Genomic DNA, 17,675 nt, shown 5'->3' on the forward strand with positions numbered 1-17,675 from the left:
ATCTTGATTTTTCACAGGAGCTGAAGTTGTATCTTATAATTTACCTTATACAGCTATGCAGCTTAATGAGTACTTCTTATTTAAACAGTATATTCAGCAATGAGCTCAGAAGTAGTTACATAAAGACCTTCTTCACTGCAGTGACAGAGCACAGGAACAAGCTGCCCAGTGAGGTTGTAGAGCCTTCTCTAATCAAGAACTGCCTGGATGCTTACCTGTGCAATCTGCTGCAGGGAACCTGCACTTTAGCTGGGGGCTGGACATAATGATGCCTAGAGGTCCCTTCCAACCCCCACAATTCTGTGGTTCCGTGATAAGCAGGAGTATCATCTCTAACTGAGATGCTCTTATATGTAACACACACAAAGATACTTGGCAAGGCTTTAAATTAAAAATTAAAATAAGGCCCTTCTGGTTTTCCATCCACCCCCACCTCGCAGGCCACACTGCTGCGGGATGTGATATTCTGCAGCTGACCTGCATTCCTTCCAAACCATTTAATCACACAGAGCTGACCAGCATTCCTGTACCAAACCAGCTCGTCAAATGCATTACAACTGCCCCAAATGGTTACTTCACCTCCGTGTATGTGCAAGTGTGGAACGTGCCACGTCCATGTGTGCCATCCACAAAAGCAAATGATGCAGCAGAGAGGGACATCTCCAAAACAAACCTTTCCCCCTCGCCGTCAGTCAGCACGGGTGTGTTTGGGGGGCTGAGATTGCCCCACGGCCCCTGCCTGGAGAATGAGGGTTAATTCATAGCAGACTTCATTCAGGCTTCTTTCCTACACGCTGCGAAAACGTGGAGGATGTGCAGGGAGTGGGGCTATGGGGAACGCGGCAGCGAGCGGCCGCGGAGATCCCCTCAGCGCCGCGGGCAAAGGCACCTGCGGCATCGGGAGGAGCGGCAGTGGGGATAAGGGGTAGGGGGGAGGCAGGGGAGGGAAGAAAAAGGGGCTGGGAATGGAGGGGCTGTGGGAGTAATAGATGGAAGAAAGGGAAAAGTGGGGAAAATGAAAGGAAAAAAAAAAAGGAGGAAAGGGATGAAAAAGGAAGAAAATGAGAAAATGAGAAAAAATAGAAAAGAATGGGGAGAAAGGGAGGGGGGAAATGGAAGAAAGGGAAAATGGAATGGAAAAAAAAAAAACGAAAACGGGAAAAGGGAGAAAGAACGGGGGAAGGGAAGAAAAAGAGAAAAAAAAAAGGAAGAGAAAGAGAAAAAAATGAAAATAATGTAAAAAGGAAAGAAATGGACAAAAATGGAAGGGGAAAGGGGGAAAAGGGGAGGAAAAGGGGGAGCAAGAGGGAACTGGGAGGGGAAGAGGGCGGAGAAAGGAGGGAAAACGGGGGAAGGGGCGGAAAATAAAGGGAACGGTGGGGGGGCAGGGCGAAGGAGAGACCCCCGGGCGCTATTCCGCACCACCGCAGCCCCGCACGAAGCAGCCGCTCGCATCGGGGCCGCCGCTGAGCCCGCGGAGCGCGGCTCGACCGCATCGTGACGCAGCAGCGGGACCGTCCGCAACGGCACTGCGAGCGCGGAGAGCGCCGGGCCGCGGCGGGGCCACCCCGGAGGAAGGCAAGCGGCCGAGGGCGGGGCCCGATCCCGCACCGGCGCGGGGAGGCGGCACCTGGGTCCTTCCCCGGCTCCATCACCCGGCGGCAGTCGCTGAACGGCGGAGCGGAGCGCGGCGCGGGGTGAGGCGAGGTGAGCGGCTTTGTGGGCCCGCGGGCGGGAGGGGTGCGGAACGGGGACCGCGGAGAAGGCGGCGGCGAGCCCCGCGCCGTGCAGCCCGGGACGGGGTTCGGCCGCGGGCGCCTCCCGGCTCAGCCTCCGCAGCCCGGGCGCTGCGAGCCCCGGCGTTTCCTTCGGCAGCAGCCCCTGCGTCGGAATCGAGGAGGAAACCGAGCAAAAGTTACGCGTTTGTAGCTGCGAGGAAGCGCGTAGCGAGTTCTCCGGTAGAAAAACAGCACCTTGGGTCAACCGCGGTCCGAGGGCGCGAAGCCGGGATCAGACCTCTTTCTTGTAGCAGTCTGTTCGAGCTGTTTTATGAGCAAACGGGAAGGACGGCGCACAAATCAGCTCCCAGACAGACGTGTGCTTCGCTGTCGGTGTTGCTACCTCGTAGCATTTCAGTTGTTGGCTCGAAGCCACAGTACTTAAAGACACATTGATCAGTTAGCACCACTTCTCGACAAAAAAATGAAACAAAGCAAAGAAAAAAAAACTTAACCCAAGCGTGCTAGTCGCTGTGGTTCTGTAGAAACCATGGAGGCAAGTCGTCTTGCTACATCTTGTACTGCACGTGCCCCTAACGAGCTATAAGTATTGAAGCCCATTGCCTTGCTGGTCAGTGTGGGCATCTTCAGGCCACGACTTGCTGCAGGCAGCTCATATGCTGCTCGGTGAGCATAGGAACCCACTGGGCTTCTTGTGCTGCTGAGGCTGTGGGTATGGCATGCTGTAGCCACACCTGAGGCTTTTATATCTGAGCAAGAGCCCTGCTGTTGAGAGCAGGCTTAAAAGGACTCTCATTGGGAACTGATGAGAAAGGCTGAATGTGAGCACAATTGGAATTTGGCCTGAGCTGTTGTCACTTGTATCACCATTCCAGTGAGAATTCACAAGTTATGCAGTGATTTCTGCACATAGCACCCACACCTAATGTGAAAAAGAATCATTTTTGGCATCCTTCACAAGGTGTAGTGTGCTTTGTCTGCATGTTCTGTCAGAAGCTGCACACCATTTCACTAACAGTATCATAAACCAGCAGACCTCTCCTTCTCCAGACCTTTGTGGTTTTTGATCTGTGTTGTTGGCTCCATGCAGTGCAAAAAGAAATGTGACTTGTGGCTTGTAGGAAGATGGATGAAATGGGGACATTTCTTTCAGAAGAGGGGGCAGTGAAGATCCACCTCCATATCTGGGGAGGCTCTGAGGGACTGGCCTGCCAGAGTAGCTTGTTGAGATAAACAGACTTTCAGGTGAGGAGGTCTTGGAGAAGACAGTGGATTATATGAGACAGAAAAAACTCCTCTCCTCAGCAGCTTTATTTTTTTTAAGGACAGAAAATGATGTGGTAAGCAAGCAAGTTTGACCTGATTTCTTTGGGACTCAGTTCTGCGTTGACAAAGAGCCACATGTGGAAGGCAGACTAGCTGCACTGGGTGGCCAAGTGACTCTGCTGCAGGCGCGGAACAGTTACCCCAGTGCTGTGGATGAGTGATTGGCAAGTTTTTGTGTATTTTTCTCATTATTGAGGAACCAATGGAAGTTTCACCTCTGGAGGTGTTCAAAGCCAGGTTGGATGGTGCCCTGGGCAACCTGTGGAAGTTGGTGACTTTGCCTGTGGTGGGGGGGTTGGAGCTTCATGATCCTTGAGGTCCTTTCCAACCTGGGCCATTCTGTGATTCTGTGATCCAGCAGTGGGCTCAGCCCTGAGCTGCTGCAGCTCAGGGAGCACTGGGACACCACTCAGACACACAGCGTGGGTCTGGGTGCTGCTGTATGGGGCTGGGGGTGGGACTCGGGAGGTTCTCCCCGTCCCCCTCAGGATTCTGTGGTTCTGTAAATATCTCATCACTCTTGAGTGATGAGTTGTCAGAACAACTCAGTCTGTCCTGTTGCCTTTCTGTCTCTCCTTTCTGGCCTTACCACTTGTCCCCATGTGGAGCTCTTAGCATACTCTGTAGATCGGGATGCAGCATGTTGGGGTTACCTCCTCTTCCTGTGCATCCTTGAGGTAGCATGCCTCTCACAGTGGCACAGATCACCTCACACAGTGCATCCCTGCACTGTCTGCGTTCACAGCATCTCCTTCCTGCGTGGATAGCAGGAAGAACCAGTAAGGGGGAAGCATGGCAGCCCTGCTGCAGCTGCTTTACTGCCTGCTCTCTGAAATGGAGACGTGCAAGTCACACTGTCCTGATATTGCGCTGGGGTGCCAACATGAGAGCAGCCCTGCGTGGGACATGCAGCTGTCACAGAGAAGAACAGATGTGATGTGCTGGCAGTGGAGCAGGGATTCTGGCAGTCATGGTTGTGGCATCATGGGGTGCAGAGTGACGCTGTATGGGCACATGCACAAGGACCAGCAACCCCAGCAGCCCCAGCAGCTGCTGAGCAATGAATGCAGCATGCTGCCTCCTCTCCCTCTGTCTCTGACTGCTCTGGCTGAGGATGGGGCGGCGTGCAGCAGAGCTGTGTTTCCACGCTGTCTGCCTCTATTGCTGCCAGGAGTTCCAGCAGCTATCTGTGGCTAATTGCAGGAGGGAGGAGGGGGCAGAAGGGGAACACCTCCCACCTCCTTTTGATTCCAGCTTTATTTACGGTTTGATTTAAAATTTGTTTAAAATAAATCATGATGCATATGTTGAGAGTAAAGCTGTGTCTGTTTCGGGCTACACTTAAAAGTGGAATGGCAGAAGGAACATCTCATCTTCCCTTATAAAACCATCTTGAGTATTATCAAGTAAAGGAAAGAAAACTTCCCATTTTTCAGATTTAAGTATTTGCAAGGAGCCAGTTTGCCAATACTTTCCTGTAAATTACCTAGAAAACACAGTGATTTTTTTTACTGTCAATGTATATTTTTCCCCACTGTGGCAGCAAAAAATTGTTAAAAACATGTTGGGGAGTAATAGATTTTGGAAGGGCACAAAGATTTTCTTCTCAAAAATGGTCAGAACAGGGCCATGGCCAAACTGAAGGGGGCAATCATCAGAGAGTTTGCAGGAGGATCTGAGGGAAGGTTGTGTCTGGGCTTGCTTTTTTCCTGGAAGATGTATCTGCTCCTCAGAGGAGGCGGAGGATGTAGGAGTTGGAGCAGGTGCACAGCAAACACCAGGGAATTCATCTTTAAATGCAAATGTGGTTGTGCAATGGAATTATGTGCACAATGGAACCATTGAAAACAAGAGAATAGAATGTATGCATCAGGATGCCTTATTGATTTAAGATCCCAAGAGACTTTTTAACTGATGGGGAAAAAGAAATTAATTAATTATTGCAGCAGAAATATTGCTTGCTGCTTACCTGCCTGAGATGGAATTGTAATTTCCACTTCTATAATCAAGTTCCAGAGGTATGGAGATCCTGCAGCTATTTAAGAGAAGGAAAGTGCCATTCAGCTGTCACTGTCTGATGGCTGGGAAAATCCTTCATTGGGTTTGTTTTCATGTGAGTCAAGACGCATTTACAAAAATTTGTTCTGAATATGGATGTGTTTGACTTGCACTTAATAAATAATTATCAAGTCAAACGTGGAAATACATTTTGCTGAAGCATCGTATTAGCTCTGTAATGTTTGCTCTAAGCATTTCCTTTTCAGTTCGCGGTTGAAATGCTGGTATTGTTTTCCCTTGTTTGTACTGGAGAAAAAGACATTGTCTCATTTACCTTTAAACTCAATACAAAGCATTACATGACCTCTCCTTCCTCTCCTCCCCATTTATTATTATTATATCAATCTGGAACTTGTCCTTGAAAATGCAGCTATAATCAGGAACTTAACACTTCCCTTCGGCTCCCCCATTTTAGCAATCTGTGCTTACAACTGTGAGCAAAAGTAAGCCTATGCTGCATAGCTTCCTTGCATGTGCATGACAGCTCTCTGCTCACAACTGTAATCTGAAGTCATACTGTTTTGCTTGTTCATCCATGAGCGCTTCTGCAGGATCTGGCCATAAGGACTGCCATTTTTCTTAGGAAATGGGAAATCCAGTAACAACATATAACCACTGGCATATTTACATGTGCATATTCATATCTCTCGTTTAGTAATGTACAACTGTAAATACTCTGCCTTTTGCAAGCTACACTCTCAGATCTGGCTGTAGTCACAGTCATACATTTTAAAAAGCTTAAGAAGAGCTTTGGATTTGGCTTCAGGTTTGTAATGCTATGGTTGTCAGTATGGTGAGAGATTTATCTGAATATTTGTAATTGCTGTGTCCAACATTTAGAAAATAACAATAACTTTAAAATGGCAAAACAAAATTAGGAATTATAGCACACAAAGTAGAAGAAGGGTGCCAGCACAGCAGAAGAATCATGCCATCCTCTTTGACCCACGTGTCTATTCCTCTTAGTCTAAATGTACTCATTTGAGTTTCTCTCTTCTTACACTTTCAGACAGCCTTAAGGTAAATGCACTAATTATATTAAATACTGGGATATTATCATTCAAATACCGCAATCTTCAACAGCGTCAAAGGTTTTTACTTCCTATCTGTAGAATCCTGAAGGGCATTTTTTTGGCAGATGCATAGAGAGGCAGCCTGCTAATGGAATAGCAGTGTGTTAGATACAGGATACAGCAAATACAGGAAGATTCACTTGCTCACTGTCCTTTTGAATATGATACTGCAAAATCTTCATCTCCTATTTCATTACAGCAATTAGATAGCACAGTTTTTAGAAGATTGATTTTGTTTTTTATTGCTCCGTATATTTATTGCTTGTACTAGTTATTTGTGTGTGGCATCTTAGGATACCCTTAGGAGAAAGAGAATCACCTCCTACAGTCTAATTATGATAAAACAGTGGCTGCTATTTGCATGAAACAGGACAGATCTTGGAAAGGATGCTGGCAAAGCAATTAGTCACAAGAGGAGTTATTGCTCATCACTGTGAGCTTTGTGCTGGTACATGCAGCAGGGACTCAGCTGCCCAATAGTTTGAAAAGCTTTGGTAAGGTATATCTGTTGGGTAGATTTCTCCATGCCATCTTTCACGTCTCGTCTAACTTCAGATATCAGGACTCCAAGACTGAAAAGAGATAGAAATGGAACTCTGCCACCTCCTCACAGTTGCTCTTGAGGGTTGCAGGTGAAACATGTTAGCGAACAATGCAGTGAACACTGCAGTCCTGCTCTTTTCTGAGATGCTCCCACTGCAGACAAGATAATGTACTGTCTGTACTGTACGTATTGTGTGCTTTCTAATGTACTGTATGCTTTCTGTTGAAGCACCTCAGGAAATATTTCTTAGATGAAACGTCGTGAGAAGCGCTGCCTGAGTGCCTGGAGTTTCAGTTGTGCTCATGAGCCTAGGTCTGAGCTGCCATGTGGAGCATGGCAGAGGATGTCTGTAGGGTTTCCAGGGAGAGACAGCAGCACAGGATTCTTACCCTTCTGCTCAGAACTGTCTGTCCTTCACTCACTCTCTTCTTCCCTTGGTAAATTAGCCCAGATGCAATCCCTGCTGCACTGATTTGATTCCAGCCAGAACTGCAATTGTTTGAGGCAGAATTAGCTTGTTTGCCTTTATTCTCTCCTCATAAGGCAGCTAAACATGCTGAAGAGCAGCCTTGCTTCTGAACCTGTGTGCTGGCTGTGATTTAGCGAAATGCATGCAGCATCTCCCTGGAGCGTATTGTTCAGAATACAGGTTAGGTACATGTGTAAATTCTTCTGGTCACTTGCTGGACAAGCTGTTGTAAGCCATCCTTGAGAGGCCTCTGCCACTTTGTGCTTGTACAGCAATCTTTGCTCCCTGTGTAGCAAACCACCATTAGAGGGGATGAGGAGCTGACAGTAAAGGACCAACTAACGGGTTGCTGCGCTACAGTCTGTTCTGCCCCTGTTAACAACAGTTGTGGATGAAGATGTTATTGATGTCTTGATATTCTTCTGAAATAACTGGCCTTGAAACAGTGGATAACTAAAGTGCCTGCTTAGATTAGGATTTAGCCTTCTGGCATTAGTGCTTTATGAAGATGAATGAGTGCCATTTATACATAACACTGTTGCCTCCAGCTGCCTGTAGAGTGTAACACTATTGCTTCATTACACGGTGAAACTGGGTGAGTAGCTGTACCTGAACTTTACAATTAGTCGGGCCTAAATCTGCCAAGCCCCATAGGAAAGGCCAACCTGCAACTTCATGTTGTAGGAGTTCAAGGAACTCCAGGAGTTCAAGAAAAGCAGCTTGTGTGGGGAGAGAAGTAAGCTTTCCTGATCCAGCTTAGTAAAATGGACACTCCCTCAAGCATGTGTTCCTCATCAGGTCCCATATACTTTACGCTGTGATCCCAGACTTTTCTTTTTGCACATACAGTTTTTAGATGAATGTGTCTGTAGTAGCATTTTTTTTTCTGGATTTGTCTACACTGAAGTTGAGTAGCATGAATGTAGCTCATATGGACACATCTATACTAATTAGGAGCAGATGACTTTCGAGTAGATAACAGCAGGACCAGGGAAAATGGTTTTAAGTTGAGGGAGGGAAGATATAGATTGGATGTCAGGGGGAAGTTCTTTACAGAGAGAGTGGTGAGGTGCTGGAACAGCTGCCCAGAGAGGCCGTGGATGCTCCGTCCCTGGAGGTGTTCAAGGCCAGGTTGGATGGGGCCCTGGGCAGCCTGGTCTAGTACTAAATGGGGAGGTTGGTGGTCCTACCCGTGGCAGGGGAGTTGGAGATTCATGATCCTTGAGGTCCCTTCCAACCCTGGCCATTCTGTGATTCTATGATAGCAAAGCTGACACTGACCACAAGAGAACTAAAAAAAAAAAAAAAAAAAAAGGAAAAAAGGGATAAAATTATCTCAAGTTGCACCAATGGAGATTTAGTTTGAACATTTCGAGTGTTACCAAGCCTTAGAACAGGCTGCCCAGGGCAATGTTAGAGTTCCCGTATCTGGAGGTATTTCAGAGATGTATGGACATGTCACTAAGGGACATGGCTTGGTGATGGCATTCAGGAGGCCAAAGGTGATAGCTGGAGTTAATGATCTTGAAGGACTTTTCCAGTGTATGTTAGTCAGTGATTCTACCTTTAATCTGTAAGCGATGTGAAAACTTGTCAACCTGGACTGAAGGGTGCACTATCCAAACGTTCTGGATAAGTTGTCATGCCATGCTGAAGGCTGCTTTCATCTGTCTTAGCTGCTATTTTTAATTGTGCTGTCTGTATTAACACTGCCAAGAATACTCCTGCACATGCTGAAATCTCTTCATGACTTCATGCCCACTGCTTCTCTACTATGTTGTCTGTGACTGCAACTGCATCTGGGTACGTGTCCCTTTGCACTGATACTGTCTAGTTTTCTTCTCCACTATGTTTAGTTGTTTATTTTGGAATTTAATTTCCTCCTGTATGGAATTATAGGGAGGGCATCAGACTTTGGGAGAGAGTTCTGGCAATTTTCCACTGCAGAATTCCTGTTAGAGTTTCTTCCAAGTCAGAAAGAAAAATCTTGGAAAAATATCAGTGATGACACTAACATGACTACTACACATCTGTTATTATGTGTAGAAAACTGTCTGACTTCATTGCATTTTTAAGATAAGTTGTTTCTGATATTTTTTTTTTTTAATTTCTTTATTTAATGCATGTATTGAGGGTTATTTTTAGGCTTTGCCAGATTTGATATTAAGTAACCCCATGGACTTCGCAATGAAGTGTGCTTCCAATTAAGGTGCTGTGCTATACGAGCAAAGCTTACCAGCAACAAGTATATTTCCACATTAGATTTTAATGTTTTTATTCACAAAATGTACTTTCTCTTCTGACCAACCAACCAGCAAAAGTCAGAAAACAGTGAAACTAATCTTCATCTGAGGATACAGACTGAGAAGCTGTGCCAAGTATTAATTTCTTTTACTGTACAATTTTTGTGTTATTTAACAAAGACAAGGAGAAAAATATGACTTGGAAATTGAAGCTAGGACTTAAAAAGATGATTTCATGCAAAATTTTTGGTGCCATAAAAATATTTCACATGAAAGCAAATAGTGTCAAACAAAGAGCAGTACAAAATAGACTCTAACATGGCTTGTGTTCCCATGACGTGAGACATGCTGGAGAAGAACAAGGTGAAGCTGAGCTTTTCAGCCTGTTAGAATGTACAGCTTACTTATCTGCCAAGAGACTGTTTTCTGTGTAGTTAAATGATTGAACTGAAATAAAATACAATATTCCTCATCTTTTCTTAAGCAAAAAAAGAAAGGAAGTATGTCTTATGGCTGTCCCTGATGCTCTCCTGAGGGAGAAGTGTAGCATTGCTATGCTGGGATTGGGCAGAATAACGTGAGTATTGACCTGCCAAGCCTAGTTCTAGCACGAGGGTATCTTAAATGAGTTTTCTAAGATTTTTTCACTTACCAGACAATAAAATGAGGAGAAAATATATTAAGAAACTGAACTAGCAGAATTGTTAATAGCAGTACCTTTTTCTAATATGATCTAGCTTTGTAAAGAAGATAGAGCCCTTTCCTGAACAGCACCCACACATAGTTTGAAGGTGCTAGAGTTTAAGTGCATCACTCTTGGTGTACTTTGTCTTCTTCACTCACCTTAGTTATCCTGCAGGATGCTGCAGAAGTCCTCCTGCAGTAATGGGCTCTGCACACAAAGCTGGCTCTGTGCTCCTAAGGAAAAAACAGCTGTTGTTGGACATTACCTAAATAGCTCAAACAAATTAGAAAAAGGAGTGGTAGAGCCACTTTGTGCTTTCCTCACTCTTCCCCTTTTTGGCAGGTATGTGGTGGCCAGGGATGCTTAACAGATATCTCGACTAATTTGCTAATGGTTCTGGAAAGCACATAGATAAAGGGGTAAGGAGCACAGAAGAAAGAGAGATGTCATTGTAATTAATACAGGCAAGGCAACATTGACCAGCTCATGTCCCTGCCTCTGATGGGGTCTTTTATGTTGCTAAGCAAGAAACTGAATTCATTATGAGGCAACTGGCCACAAAAGCTGCATGTTTGAGCACTTGGTTCTCAAATTAAATCTCTTTGCTTTTGCTGTATAGAAGAAATGTACTGCAGTGAGAGCTGCTCCCCCGTTTCTGGCAGCAATCAATGTGGTCTGGAGATAGGAACATACACAGAGATACTCCCACATGGTATTTCTGATCCTAGCCCTTCTGCTATGCTATTCTGTGCCTTGCCATGCATCCCTTTGTCTCTTCTCCAGTTTCTAGATGTGATTAATAATGCCTTCTCAATTTTTGTAGAGATTCTAAATGACTGTAAGACAGTACAACAATACTGCTGAGCATCCTTGAAAGCACTGTGAAGATGTGAATGTATAGGGCTTGGACAGGCTGAGGCAGTAAGATTTAGGCTGGTAAAATGCTGGAGGAGGAGTGGGAAAGAGAAGTAATGACAGTAACTGCCTGATTTTCTGAGTAGCCTTGATTATACCCTTTATGAAGAAAACATCTTTTTGCAAAATACTGAAATGGAACCATTCTATTAGATTTTGTGTCAGACAGTACATGTAAAGGAATGCCCCAAATGCACACATTTTATAAGATGTTAGTTTTTGATGCAGTGACGCATATTTCTTTATTTCAAAACTGAAATTTAATTTTCAGAGAGTTTTTAGAATCTGTTGGAGGCAATACTACAAAATTAGAGCTTAAAATGACAGCAGTGCTTCTGTAGTTAGGAGTTACTTTTGTTACAGCTCAGTTGTGTTTCACTGATTTTGAGTTATATCTGCTGCCTGTACTGTTTAAAAAGTAGCAACAGCAAGTAGCAGTGGTTTATACAGGATAGCAAACAAGTGCTGTTGCAATCTATTTTTGATCACTTAATTGAAAATGAATGGCAGTTTTAGAACTTTCTGATCTCAGGGTCATAGATATCTCTCAAGAATAATTTGATCTTCTCTGAATTTTGAAATTTCCCTGAAACTAATGGAAATCATAATTTGTATTTGACAACATTTAAGTTTGCAGTAGCTCACACCATTTAACTCATAATTTTAGCAAGCAATTATAAGCTCTGTCTAGGGAGTAAAATGTCAGAATCACCATGATTTTGTCCTTTGTCAGTTTTTAAATCAAAATAAAGATACATGCAAATATGTCAGTAGTGCTGGTGCTAGTTGTGACATAAATTAATATCTCTATCTGCAGCAAAATGCATGTCTTATCTAATAGTATTTGTTTACTTTAAAAGCACTTACCCATAGCATTACATGCAAGCAACTGAATTCATGTAGTTAACTGAGTAATCTCAAATGAAAAAGGGTTGTTCTAAGAAACGAGGAGAGTGAATTTTGGGAAGAAGCTTTTTCCTTCGGAGTCTGCTCCTTTCATCGTAGAATCACAGAATAGCCTGCGTTGAAAAAGACCACAATGATCATCCAGTTCCAACCCCTGCTACGTGCAGGGTCACCAACCAGCAGACCAGGCTGCCCAGAGCCACATCCAGCCTGGCCTTCAATGCCTCCAGGGATGGGGCATCCACAGCCTCCTTGGGCAACCTGTTCCAGTGCCTCACCACCATCTGGGTGAAAAACTTCCTCCTAACATCCAGCCTAAACCTCCCCTGTTTCAGTTTAAAACCATTCCCCCCTGTCCTATCGCTATCCATTCACATAAACAGCCATTCCCCCTCCTGTTTATATGCTCCCTTCAACTACTAGAAGGCCACAATGAGGTCTCCCCAGAGCCTTCTCTTCTCCAAGATAAACCCAGTTCCCTCAACCTTTCCTCTGAGCTTAGTGGTGGGGGACAATCACCTCCCTCCCTGCTGGCCACCCCTTTTTTAATGCAGCCCAGAACACAGTTGGCCTTCCAGGCTGCAAGCACACACTGCTGGCTCATGTGCAGCTTCTCGCCCACCAGGACCCCCAAGTCCTTCTCTGCAAGGCTGCTCTCAAGGAGATCTTCCCCCAGTTTGTATAAACACGTGGGATTTCCCTGACTCAAGTGCAGCAGCCTGCACTTGGCCTTGTTGAACCTCATTAGGTTCTCATTTGCCTACTTCTCCAGCCTGTTCAGATCCCTCTGGATGCTTCCCTTCTTTCCAGTGTATTTACTGCATTGCTCAGCTTGGGGCTGCCTCTCACTACAGTCTCCTGACACATTTTGTTTTGCACCATGTGCCCTGCCCAAGGCTGACCAATTTGCCAGATGGGAGAGTGAGTAGTGCTGTTTGCTCATCAGGTCCCCGCATACACTCCAGCATCCCAGGATACACTCCATACATTGTCACCCTGGAATGGAATGTTACTCGCATAGGAGCTTTCCCTTGAATTTATAGTTAAAGCTATCATGAAGGAAAAAAAAAATCACCAGGGGACTAAATGCAGGATATATATTTTGGCAGGCAAGTGTAAATGAGGCAAGTTCTAAGTTATGATGTTCAATACAGCATTTGAATGTTGTAAACTTAAGAGGGTACCATTTGGCATTAGTATTTTCCCAAGATATTTTTGAAATTAACTGAATGGGCCACAGTGGGACTACATGGTGTTGAAATTCTAATGGATGATTATTGAATTGGGCTGAGGAATTTAAATGAGAAAATGAAAGATAAAAGAAAATGAAAGATACCTTTTCCTGATCTTTACAGTAGATAACAAGCAAAAAATCCAAACATGGTCTAACGGATGCTGTCAGCGTTCAAAATATGTTGAGCAAAGATATCTCAGATTATTTGGTTTGTTGAGACAACACTTATAAATGAAGTGTGTTCTTCAGTGACAAAAAGAAAAAGAAATCAGGACGATTTATAGGGATGGTGTATTGATTAAATTAATTTCAGATTTTTTTCTGTGATCCATGAATCACAGAAGATACGAGCTGTGGAGAACAAGTCAAGTAAGGGTGTTGCATGGCACGAGAGGGACAAACAAAAGCCGAGGTTTGAGTTTCACGTTGTAAAACTGCAGTGTCAGATTGTGTGATTTAATCTAGCTGATTTTACTAACAGCAGAAACATCTTCTGAAGGATTGCTGCTCCCGTGCTACAGCCCCCAGTGCTGCTGCCACTGATTCAGTGGAAAAAAGAGAGACCTGAGTTTCTGATTTTTAAATGAGTGCGCAGTGAGTCACATCTGCTCTATTAAAACTGTTGACACAGAATTCCCCACCTCCCCCCAAGCCAACACATGGTTTGGAAAGAGTGAGCTTTGCTATGCTTGATTTCATCCTAACACGAGAGTTGGAGCCTATGTTAGCAGTGGTGCTTGAAATAAGCCTTTTGCTGCTCCATCTTACTTTAGGGCCAAGTTTCTGGTTCCCTGTGGATGCTATTACTAGGATTTTTACACGAGAACTAGGCTACCAAAAAGAAGGCATCTTTTTATTATTTGTGTAGCTCAAGAACTTGCAACAGCTCTACAGATGTTGAATACTTATTACTTCTGCCAAAATACTTTAGAAGTTGTGAAAATTTTTATGGCAGAGTACTTTGAGACTGGTACCTGGAGTAAATTGTTGTTAAAGCAATATGTTGTGCATATTTGCTTAGATCCCCTTCTTCTCAAGTTGATTGGGAATGAATACATCACCAGTACTTTTCTCAGTGCTACATTTAATTTTCCCAGAAATCAGCATCTTTGAAAGCTTTGCTCAAGTAAATACAGGCACACTACACAAGTTCCAATGTGTTTCTTCTTTATGCTGGTAAAATATTATATTATTATGGAATCATTTTAGGTGATACGTGAGCTATTCATCCCCAGCAGCCACTGAAATGTGATAGTTGAAGTTTAATTCTTCTGTGTTTTGCATATAGAAGAGGTGACTGTCTTGTCTAATGGTTTACAGTCCATTGTGGGACTTGATTCTGAGTGCATAAATGCAAAGCAAGACTGTTAGTATTCAGATATTTATTCCTTCTTATGTGACAATGTTACTAAATAGCTGGGTAAAGCTTTGCTGTTTCTTTGCTTGTTAGGAGAGTGCTGATGGCATCAGATAATTAAAAGTCCAGTCAGCCGATATCCCAGTTGCCGTTAAGTAGTTTGCATCCTGCATTAAGGAGATGAAGCACTGTCTTTAATGTGGAGTGTGCTGTATTTCAGTCACTGGTTTTCTTTGAAATAATGATGTGAACTGCAAATAATAGAAATAGAGCAGCATTTTATGTCTCTTTCAGTGTTCCAAGCAACCATGACTTGATGCATATAAGTCTTTGGTTCAGTCTCAAATCTAAGTTTAATGGAGGATTTACAGAAATGTTGAACAGCACAAGTACTTGTACATGATTGATGCAGTGTTCTATATATATTTTACAGTTCTGCATTATACATTATTTGGTGTTTTAGTATTAAAAACAGATGACAACCTATAGCTTTAACATTATGTATGCACAGAAGATGGATATATACCCATGCATAATCTCTGGATTTGATTGTTGAACCTCTATGCTATATTAAAATGTATTATTCATTTCTGCCAACAGTCATGAGTCAATGGAAAATAATGAGCGCAATCACTTGAAAAATGCGCATTCACGATTTGCTTGTATTCATCTCAAAGTTCAGACTGCAGATGTGTAACCATTCATTTTACTGTTCTCAGTGATGCGTGTAAACCTCTTGAGTATTCACATTTATGAACTTTTATGAACCACTGATATTTAAAGTAGAAAAGATAGGTAACACGAAATAAAATTTCTTTGTGCCGCAGAATTTACTGATTTAAGAGGCAGTTATGGAAAAGTAACTAACTAACTAACAAAACAACAACAAAAAAAATAACACCAGTTCATCACTCAACATGATTCTCTTAGTTCGGCAACTGTATTTCCACTTGGAAGGTCACAAATTCCATTTTCAGCGGGGTATTCTTGTAATCACAAATATGCGGTCTTTTTCTCAGAGGAGTCACGGTTAGGAGGAGAAAGTGTCTTTTTTTCAGGAAGCACAGGAAAAAAAGATAGATTATCTTTTAAGCTTGCTTTGTTAAGATATTTTTTTTCTGACAAATTTCACATTTCTGAAGTGGCTGAAGAATGCTAACTCCCAACATTTCTGCTCAGTGATAATTTTCCAGGGAGAGTTTCACCGTATACAGTCTTCTGATCTGTATGCATTAGTTTAACCCCACCCAGTGTTAGTATTAAATTACTAACATTCAAAGCAAACATATCTGAAGACTTCTTTGGAGATTACTTGTTTTCAAGCACAGAACACAATGACCGCGTTACCACGTGTCCAAGTACAATGTGAGTCGTTATACACCCAGAGCTCCAAAATCCATCAGTGGCACATTTCCTATCATTACACACATTCTGTTTTATTACCAATTAAGCCAGTGCTTCTGGTATAATTTATTCTTATTCATATCTTGGTATGAAATGTCATTAATTTTTCCCTTAGTTTGGCTGTATTTTTTAGTTTTAGTCCGTTAGCTTTATACATTGTTGTTTTTTCACTATTTCAATAAGCAAAGGAAAAAAAATCATTAGCAGAACTTATTAGTGAAATCCTACAGTTTCAGAGGGTTTTTTTTTGTTTTTCTTTCTGTTTTTGCTTACAAAGGCTGTGTAGTGTCATTAATCATAAATTCAACCTTATGAGAACCTGCAGAAGGAAACCTGCACTATCAACCTATTGCTATAGTTTTGGCTCTTGAAACATGAGTTTGTGATCCAAGAGAAAATGAATAAAAACTATTTTTTGTCTTTTTAGATTTTAAAAACATGTTAGGAATGATTGCTTTGATGGGGCAGAAAGTGATGTTTGAACCACAAGTATGGTGTAATGCAGTGTTCCCTATGTGTATTTTAGATTTCCAACTGCAGCATGAAAAATGCAAGTTTCACCAGGACCAACAGCCACAAAAATTCCTTTCCCCTAAATGGCAAAACCAAGCAGTATGCTTGAAAAATTAGTGTACTTACAAAATCTTTTTAAAATATTTGTAGATCACTTTTTTTTTTTCTCTTGGACGGCAGCATAACACATTGGTTTTGAAGGAAACTGCTTCCACAACACTGAGAAAGTGAAAAAATTGCCAGTATTTTATATAGACCACTGTAATTCTGCAGAGAGATGTTATTCTCTTTCTTGCTGTGAAAACTACATTTAGTGTACATTAAGGAAGTAATAATCTTCGTCGCATCCCACACTCACACCCTTTGGAATCTATAAGGTTCCCCTTCTGTAAGGAGATGGTGATGTGCAGCCAGTGCAGCCAATGCCAGAACTGTCATGTGCATCACTGGTAAAACCCTGAGCACAGCCAGTGCCTCCTCTTGCTTATACTCAGAATGGGGCATGCCATCAGATTCTGAAGGACCGTGTAGATCTTCTTAAGATGCAGTTTCCTCAAAGGGGAAGTAACTGCTTAAAAGGTCCTGCTACATTTTTAGAGAATTTGTACAAGCTTTAACTAACTTGTGGATAAGTAGGAAATTAAGTCATTTGCAAGAAAAAAAAAAAAAGAAAAAGAGGTTTAATGAGTATTTTTGGTGATGGGCGCTGCCACCATTTGAATCTATCCACTACAGGATAATTGACTTAATAGTTACAGCTCTACAGGACTGATCTCTTACTGAAACTATACCATAAGTCATAAGCTTAGTATTTTCTTTATCTGAAAATTCAGCAATTCCCATGGCACAGCATGTGTCTCTGCAAATCTGCAGTGAAAGTTAATGTTGCAGAACTCAGTCCTGCCTGACTGACCTGATCTCCTTCTATGAAAGAGAGCCCACTAGCATTTGAGGGATAGACTGTGAATGCTTTTCATTTGGGTTCAGCAAAGATTTGATAGTGTTTCCTACAGCTATTCTGGAGAAACTAGATGCTCATAGCTTGGGTAGGTTTGTACTTCACTGGATGAAGAATTGTCTGGATGGCTGGGCTCAAAGAGTAACCACGAATGGAGTCCTGTCCAGTGGGTAGCTGGTCACCAGTGCTGTTCCTCAGGGCTCAGTCCTGGGGTCAGTTACACTTAACATTGTGATCAGTGACCTGGGTGA

The 17,675-nt window shown here is 43.0% G+C and overlaps 1 protein-coding gene across 3 annotated transcripts in view; it reads left to right on the forward strand.

The window, feature by feature from the left end:
* Positions 1-1,628: 1,628 nt before the first annotated feature.
* The window catches only part of LOC122181581 (synuclein alpha interacting protein), an 81,557-nt gene continuing 65,510 nt past the window's right edge, over positions 1,629-17,675 (forward strand). For all 3 annotated transcript variants that reach the window (XM_042874143.1, XM_042874163.1, XM_042874157.1), the window contains exon 1: positions 1,629-1,707. The gene's annotated coding sequence lies outside the window, so the exon portion shown is untranslated. The remainder of the gene's footprint in view (positions 1,708-17,675) is intronic.

This window comes from Lagopus leucura, unplaced genomic scaffold (genome assembly GCF_019238085.1).
Source record: "Lagopus leucura isolate 7727_CA_CO unplaced genomic scaffold, USGS_WTPT01 Super-Scaffold_54, whole genome shotgun sequence".
Lineage (NCBI taxonomy): Eukaryota > Metazoa > Chordata > Aves > Galliformes > Phasianidae > Lagopus > Lagopus leucura.